Here is a 9,296-nt window from a genome sequence, read left to right on the forward strand (position 1 = left end):
TGAATTGTGGACATCAAAGACTTGAAATAGCACCATGACTGCTGGTGGTGGTGGTGGTCAAGGGCCATTTTTACGAGCCGATCCAATGAGAAGTCTTCCTCTCCTTTCTGAACCTACCCAGCCTCATTTTCTTTACCACGTTGCAAATGCTGAGCATCATGACGCAGACAAGGAATGGAAATTCATTTTATTTATTTTTAAATTGAATTTGAATCTCACCTCTCCTCCAAGGAGCTCAGTGTTGCATATGTGGCTCTCCCCTTCCTTGTGTTATCCTCACAACGACCCTGTGAGGTAGGTTAGGCTGAGAGGCTGTGTGCTTAATGGCTGATTGGGGATTTGAACCCTAGGAGGTCAGGTCCTGGTCTGAGACTCTAACCAGTACAGCACACTGGCTTAATAAGGGAACATTCACACCAGACTCCTCATTACTGTGTGGCTTTTGCCTTATAAATCCTTAAGCATAGGGGCAGCTATTTTGAAGAATAGTCTTCAAAAAGTATGAATTTCAGAACTGAGCTGTGTTTTGGTTTGCATATTATTTTGGAAAACATGGATTAGGCTAGCTTTGCATTAAAATCCAATGCAAATTGAATTTCTCCCCATCCCTACAGCGCAGACCGCTTTGCAGAGGAAAGAGTCACACTTATTCTTCATCCTCTTTTCTTTACAAAATAGTCCTGCGCAATCCTTATGCTTTAGGTTTTATCAGTCCCACATAACTGAGATGAACAGGGTTAATCCTTACCAAACTTCTAGTGGCAACCAAAGATGGGGGTTGGGGTGCAGGTGGGGAGGGAATTGATGAAATGTCTCCCACTTTTTCAGTATGATCTATGTGTGTCGGCCAGAGGTTTGGGGAAGGGTTTTGGGTTCCCTCTGCAGAAGATAAAACGCACTGTGTATGGTCACTTCATTCTGCGCTTGGCACCATGACAGTTGCTGGCAAGCAGGCAAACGTTTGTCGGTGCTGGAAACTGTGGTTTCTTCTAAGGGGGTGGTAGTATTTATTTGTTTTCCCCTTTCTGGTTTTGTGTGTGCTGACCACGGTGCTGAAGGAGGGAGAAATGAGCTTCAATCACATACAGTTAATGAGGGGAAAGCAAGGCAGGGGGATCTGGGATCTCGAGCGCACATTTCCAACAAAGCCTTTTTGGAAGGTAGCCAGCCACCAAAGTATTAGGGAAAGGGAGAGTGTTTTCCTGAGCCCTTTTCCCTGGAAATTCAAGGAAAAGCAGCAGGGACTGATACGGAAAAGTATTAAGCCAACATAGCTCAGCACCTAAATTTGATAATTAGTATATGTCTATCCCTGTTTTCTGTATTTTAGTTTGTTCATTCTCAAAGTGGTTATAGTCTCTATGTTCTCTATATTCTCTCTTTTCTTGGTTCTCTATTCTCTAATCATGATAGCGTAAACCTTTGCAGACTAGAGTCTATCAGATGCATGAACAGTTATGTTGCCTTGTTTATATGATATGCATTGGGTGGGGCAGGTGTCCATTAGTTCCATGGCCTGAATCGAGATAATGGGTGTAGTTATAGATGTATCGAAATCTCCCACTATAGGTATTAATTAGCTACCAATGCCAGGATTTGGAAGTTGGTATAAATACTACTTTGTGGATGGTCACTCTTCATGATTTCACATACATTTAAGTTTGTAACTGTCTTTGTTTCAAGTACACAATCTGTATTTCATTTGCCCACACAATTCCACCACATGCATGCACGCACATACACACACACACACATACACACCACTAGGGCAGTGCACCAGATTCAGCCAAATCCTGATTTGACCAATTTGGGCTGATTTGTACCCTGTCTGGATCCAGTTCAAGCAAATTACAAATCACTGGAAAGAAGATCAGGCTGCCTCAAATCAATTTGCAATGATTTGTGCTGATTTGAACAGTCTCTCAGACAGATCATCTCCAAACTGTTGCAGTTATTAATTACAACACCATATATGTTTTGATAATTTTACCAGGCCTACTGCTTTTTAAAATCCAATTTTATTGCTGTTTTTAAGGAATATTTTATATCATTGTATGTGAGCTACTTTTGTGGGTTTTTTAAATTTTCAATGAAGTGGTGTACAATTCTTGCTAAGCAAATAAAATAAACAAATGCTGCTTCACTGAGCCCAAAGCTTTCTCTTTAATCCTCCTTAACAAAAGTCAGATGAAAATCCTAGTGTGACTATCAGCTGATTGACTGATTCAACCCAATTGCTATCACAAATGCTAGGGGACCTTCCAGACTGGTATTTTATTGCAGGTGCATTCTGCATCATATTCTTGACACTATAACAATGCAATGGTTGACTTATTCTGCTTCACTAACTGCGCTGTGATGCTTCTCCCGTGCTACCACATTATTGCTGTTCAGAAGGGCTATCGTGCAGCAAGGGAGGGGGGACAGGGCTGTCTTACCCATAGGTGCTAGGGGTGCAGGGCACCCAGGTGCCGGGCTCTTAGTGGCGCCAGGCTGAGAGTGCGGGGCCCGAGTGTTGAGTCCAGGGAAGAGCCCACCTGTTGGTCGGAGTGCCGTGGTGGGCTCTTCTGTTGCGGGAGGCTCTGTGCTGCCAGTTCGGGGGTGGCCAAGCCAGCAAGATGCTGAGGTGGATGACTGGCTCTGCCCTGCTGCACGCCTGGGACTGGGCAACCGGGGAGGGCACCAGGCGGATCTTTGCACCCCAGCGCCGCTTATGCTTAAGACAGCCTGGGGGGCACTATAATTTAAAGCTGAGGAAAAAGCTGAGTTGGTTAGAGTCTGATACTGTGAATGCCAAGATTGCAGGTTTAATCCCTGTACAGGCCGGCTGCATATTCCTGCATTACAGGGGGTTCGACTAGATGATCCTCAGGATTCCTTCTACAGTTCTGTCATTCTAAGCTATTTATTCATGTGCAGAACATTTGTGGTACAAGAAGTTACAGGATTTCAGCATGGAAGTTTCAGGATATGCACTGAATGGAAGCAAAGTGGTATGTTAGCCCCAAAACATTTGCAAGCACTGATAGCATTGAAAAGCAGAGTCATGTAAGATCGACCCAATTGCATCATGGGCACAAATCACTATGAACACACAATAAAAAAGATGGGCAAGGGAGGCCTAAATGGTACTAACTTTGAGATTTATGGCTATTTCCATAGACTCACTTAATTCAGGACGCAGGGGTAGTCAAAACTAAGGTTCAAATAGCACCTCGTTTGAGCAGCTTCGACAGCCTTGTATGACTATTCCCATAAGAGCTGACTCAAGGAGGTGAGCCAAGCTTCATACCATGGGAAGAGAAAAACCTAATTGTAATCTTGAGTCATTTTCCTATCTTCCTTCCCAAGGGGGTGCTGCCATCTCTTGCAAAGGCAGCCACAAACTAGTTTGTTTCTTTCTTTTAACAAGGTCCCTGAGTTCTGATCTGGGCTTCCCTCCAGGGCTGGCCATTGAGATGGTCTCTTCTCCCATATAGGGGTTTCTCAAGTATGGAGAGCTGTCACTGACTGAGGTCTCTCTTTTCCCATCAAGGCACAGAATGGTAAGTCAGGAAGGCTGCCTTCGCACATTCCCTCTTCATATTTTGCGACTGTTGTTGTTCTTTTAATGATGCCTGCCAAAGACTACCGGAATATGGATGGATGACTCTGTCTGTTTCCGTTTCTTTCCATTTCTCGCTTTTCTAAACTAGAGCTGTGCTCTCCACATTTCTGCACTGGTCTGTGATTTATTCATTGGCTTCAGGAAATTCTTCAGCATTTTAATGTGCATTTCTCCTAATATGCACCTGTTGGTATGCAACATTGCCTAATATACAGATATTGGCAAAGCAATTTCCCCTATTAGAGTGCATTTCTGTACATCAGTGGTTCCCAATTAGTTAATTACTGAGGACCCCCTGTTTTTCAAAAGCCAAGCCATGGTAGTTACCTCTGCAAAGCAATTTTTTGAACAAAATGTGGCATAGCCCCAAATAAGCAAAGGATTTTAGGTATACCAAAAAGCAGACTAGAGCTGAGTGATATCTGGTTTCCAACATCATGATATATCAGCAGCAATATTCCTATATATCGCAATATTCCTATATATCACAATGTCTGAAATTGGAGATCAGGTGTGGGGGTGAGGGAAGGAGCAGCCGCAGAGACTGGAGGGAGGGAGGGAGAAGAGGAAGCAGAGTCAACTCCATAACATGGTTTGAGTGGGAGAGGGTGGGGATGGGGGGGGTGTTTCAAGCTGTCATCAGTGGGGCAGCCAGCAAAGATGCATGCCCACTGTGGCTGCTGCTGCTTTCCTGCTGACTGAGAAAAGCTGCTCCACCTCTGTGCCAGGGGAAGGGAGTGCCATGGTGCCTTGAAATGAGGGCAATCACTGCCTTCTTCTCGGTCAGCATGAGGGGAAGGCAGCACCTCGCAATCAGCTGCCCTGGTCTCCCTCGAGGGAGGAGCAAAATATTGCTGCATATTGCTGGATCAAAATCATTATTGCAGTGTGATTTCAAAACCAGTTTCGGCCAATATATTGAAAAATCGCACAGTGCTACAACAGACCATAAAATTTGGGATATTACTATGCAAAAATGCCAAATACAGTGGTACCTCGGTTGCCAAATGCTTCAGAAGCCGGACGATTCAGCTTTCAAACGCTGACAACCAGGAAGTAAATGTTTCTGTTTTTGAATGCTCCTCGGAAGCCGAACAGCTTCCAGAGCATTTTCCTCAATTTTCTCAATGGGAATTGTCGACCGCCCTCGCTTGTTGAATGTTTCAGAAGTCAAACGGTCTTCCGGAACGGATTATGTTTGACACCTGAGGTACCACTGTATTTAGCTGAGGGGAGACAAGGGGTGAGGCCACAGACCCCCAGGGGTCCCTGGACCCCTAACTGGGAACCACAGCTGTACATAGTTTTCACTAAGGGCTTACTCACCCTTACCTTTTGCCCCCCACTTTCCAAGTCCACGCGTTAAAGCTCCACATCTGGGCACTCCTTTTTTCACCACAGAACTTTCCCCATGAAAACCCACTCTTTAAAGCTGAAGTGCAACAAATGCAATTCGGATTTTCTGTAGATTGCCATTTGCTCCAATTCAGCGTTAAAGAAGGGATTTTCACAGGGAAATCTCCAGAGCAAAAGAAAAGAGTGCTTGGACACAGAGTTTTTAAAGCATGGACTCTGCCTGGGAAAAGGTAGAGGAATGGATAAGCCCTAAAAGATGCATTTTCTACACAGTTTAACCTAGCATGTGCATTTTTGTACACATCGCTTGGCTGGCGAGCAGCACTGCAAAATTTGGAAAAGTGCAAATTTCACAAGGCGGTTATATTTCAGATCTTATGTTGTTTTGGAGAATGCAGATTAGGGAGGTTCACATTTAAACACAAAATGGATCAAATTTCTTCAGTGTCTTGAACCGAGAAACATGCCTGTTTTAAATCTGTTCTTTGCGTGGACAGGCGGAGTCCCCAGATCCTGAGTGGTCCCCCCCGTCATGTGGAATAACGACTCTAGACAACATGCTATGGGATTAAATTGGCCACAACTTTATTAAATTTCAAATGTGGGTAGACCTTGGCTCAGGCATTGGGCGTTCTCCCTCCCTAGTCCCCAGCCGGGGACCTAGGGAGCATCAGGGTTATCCAGTGTGTGGGGGGGGGGATTGGCCGGCTCTGGAGAACATATGTTCAAGCAGAGATAGCCGCCCCCGTTACGCCGCCGCAGGGGAGAGCAATGACGACCTTTCGGCGTACGGCCAAAGCCTCCCTTCAAAAACCCCTTTAACGGGGAACCCTGGTATCGCCGCCGCAAAGAGGAAGATGGACTAAAGGATTCCGCCCAAGGCCTGATACCGCCAAAGTTGTGACGTTTTGCTACGGGAAAGGCGAAACCTGCCAATGCAGGGAAATTCCTTTCCGGCCCTTTAACAGCGACCTTATCGTAGCAGCGCCCGCATACCTGTGGAGACAGGTTAACCTGCAAAACCTACGAAGAAAAGTTAACCTGCAAAAGAAGACATTAACTGAGGGTGGGTAGGGTGGGAGAAGCTCTGGAGCCAAGTGAGGATTACCAATTAAGATCCACCCTCTATTGTGTGGGCAGGTAATCCCTCCCCCTACCTGGCCTGGTTTCCCTGGCAATGCTTCCCCCAGGTGGGATTGGACAACTGACTGAGGTAGGCGGGGACATCCAGGTATCCCACCTGAGGGAAGGCAAAGCCTATGCTGATGGGGCCACTCCAGATCCAGGGCTGCACGCGTCCACGCAAAGGGCGCCCCCCGTTTTAAGTGGGGAGCGGTCATTATGAAAAGCTTTTCCTTTGTTCCCTTCCCAATTCTCCCAGTTTTAGAACCCAGGACCATGCAAGGAAGTGAAACATTGGGAGATGTTGGATGGACAAAGCAAACTGCTTCTTTACATGGCTCATAGCCTAACATTTGCTCCCACAAGATAAAGCGGTGGTTCCCAACTTGGACAGCTTTAGATGACAAATAGCATAATTCATGGAGGATAAGGCTAGTAGTGGCTACAAGCCAAGATGGCCAGATGCCTCCAACTACAAGTTGATGGGCATCACAAGGAGGGAGAGTTGCTGCATGTGGCTGGCCCCTGTGCAAACAAGATGCTGTTGGAAGAGATGTTCCATTGGCCTGATGTAGCAGAGCTCTTCTTATGTTCTTACATGTCATGAGATCAGCACTGGCTTTGTGAATGACGTGTTTAGCACAGAACGTGGTGCATACAGAGGGATGCTCAGGCTGTCATTTCATAATTAATAGAACCAATTGTTCCCTGAGCACATCCTCTTAGCATGAGAGGTGTTTTGCAGAGAAAAGCTGCAACTCTCCTGCGTGTGAGTGTCTGAGGGCCCTGCTCCTTCCTGCCACTCACCATCTGGCCTGGGGCGGGGCCTGAAGCCTCATAAGGACTGCTGTGCTCTGCTGCCCAGGAGGACTCTCCTGCGTGTGAGTGTCTGAGGGCCCTGCTCCTTCTTGCCACTCACCATCTGGCCTGGGGTGGGGCCTGAAGCCTCACAGGGACTGCTGCGCTCTGCTGCCCAGGAGGACTCTCCTGTATGTGAGTGTCTGAGGGCCCTGCTCCTTCTTGCCACTCACCATCTGGCCTGGGGCGGGGCCTGAAGCCTCATAAGGACTGCTGCGCTCTGCTGCCCAGGAGGACTCTCCTGCGTGTGAGTGTCTGAGGGCCCTGCTCCTTCTTGCCACTCACCATCTGGCCTGGGGCGGGGCCTGAAGCCTCATAAGGACTGCTGCGCTCTGCTGCCCAGGAGGACTCTCCTGCGTGTGAGTGTCTGAGGGCCCTGCTCCTTCTTGCCACTCACCATCTGGCCTGGGGCGGGGCCTGAAGCCTCACAGGGACTGCTGCGCTCTGCTGCCCAGGAGGACTCTCCTGTATGTGAGTGTCTGAGGGCCCTGCTCCTTCTTGCCACTCACCATCTGGCCTGGGGCGGGGCCTGAAGCCTCATAAGGACTGCTGCGCTCTGCTGCCCAGGAGGACTCTCCTGCGTGTGAGTGTCTGAGGGCCCTGCTCCTTCTTGCCACTCACCATCTGGCCTGGGGCGGGGCCTGAAGCCTCACAGGGACTGCTGCACTCTGCTGCCCAGGAGGACTCTCCTGCGTGTGAGTGTCTGAGGGCCCTGCTCCTTCTTGCCACTCACCATCTGGCCTGGGGCGGGGCCTGAAGCCTCACAGGGACTGCTGCGCTCTGCTGCCCAGGAGGACTCTCCTGTATGTGAGTGTCTGAGGGCCCTGCTCCTTCCTGCCACTCACCATCTGGCCTGGGGTGGGGCCTGAAGCCTCATAAGGACTGCTGCACTCCGCTGCCCAGGAGGACTCTCCTGTGTGAGTGTATGGGGCCCTGCTCCTTCCTGCCACTTACCACCTGGCCCAGGGCAGGGCCTGACGGGCCTCACTAGGACAGTTGCTGTTACTGCTGGAGGGGTGCAGAGTGCTTTTAAAATGTTTTAAAAATTTTATTTTGAATTTTTTGTATGTGGGGGGTGGGGGTGGGGTGGATGTTTATTGGGCCTGGGAATTTGTTTGATTTTATGTTTTTGTAATTTTTATTGTTTTTTGTTTGTATTGTTTTATTTGTGTTGTTGTTGTTGTTGTTGTTGTTTTTGTTGTTTTGTTGTTCTTTTTTAAAAGTGTTATTTTGTTCTTAAGGGGAGGGGTCAGGGCTGCTGGGGAGTTGGTCCCAGCCAACAAAATGGCTGGGACATGTTTCACAGGGGGGAATGCACTGGGACAACCAATCTCAGTGATCACGGGTAGGAGGAGGAGTTACGCTAAGACCAGACCATGTCATTACAGAGGAGGCAGGTTTAGTCGTTGTCTGAGGACTATCCCTGCCTCCGGGTCTGGTCCTGACCGGATGGATACTAGAATCAGCAAGGGATACCCACATGACCTGAAAGTGTTGCTGTGCAATGCCAGGTCAATGATTCATAAGACCACTGCCATCCATGACTTGATCATGGATGGAGGACTTGACCTGGCATGTGTAACAGAGACTTGGTTGGATGAAGCAGATGGGCCTGTCCTTGCCGCTGCTTGTCCACCAGGTTTCTCTTACGCACAGCAACCCAGGTCATGTGGGCGGGGAGGGGGGGGTTGCAGTGATTTTTACGAAGTCATTAGTTTGCACCAGGCGTCCTATTGGGAAGACCCAATTTTCCGAGTGCATGTTCTGGAAGTTGGGCAATAGGGGCAGTACAGGATTCCTTTTGGTGTACCGACCTCCCCGCTGCACCAAGGATTCCCTGCCCGAGCTGCTTCAGGTCGTGGCGGATGTTCTCCTGGAGACACCTAGCTTGGTTGTCCTAGGGGATTTTAACATCCATGCCGACACGACCTTACAAGGGGCCGCTCGGGACTTCGTGGAAAGCATGGCCTCCATGGGGCTGTCCCTGAATAAGTCTGGCCCAACCCATAGCCGCGGACATGCCTTGGACCTGGTGTTTACCTCTATGGATGTTGGTGATCTGACACTAACTAAAAGCAAAACGAAAGAAGTGCCTTGGTCAGATCACTTCCTGGTGCAACTGGACTTCTCTGCGACCCATCCCCTCTGCAGGGAGGTGGGACCGATTCGGATGGTCCGCCCCCGCCACTTAATGGATCCAAATGGTTTCCAGAGAGTGGTAGGGGATGCTTTATCCCATGTTGATGGCCTTTCAGCCGATTCCCTGGTGGCCCGCTGGAATGTGGAGTTAACCAGGGCTATTGACTGTTTGGCTCCGAAGCGCCCTCTCCGATTGCATGGAGCCCGGAGAGCC

The sequence above is a fragment of the Podarcis cretensis genome, assembly GCF_951804945.1.
Source record: "Podarcis cretensis genome assembly, chromosome: 13".
Lineage (NCBI taxonomy): Eukaryota > Metazoa > Chordata > Lepidosauria > Squamata > Lacertidae > Podarcis > Podarcis cretensis.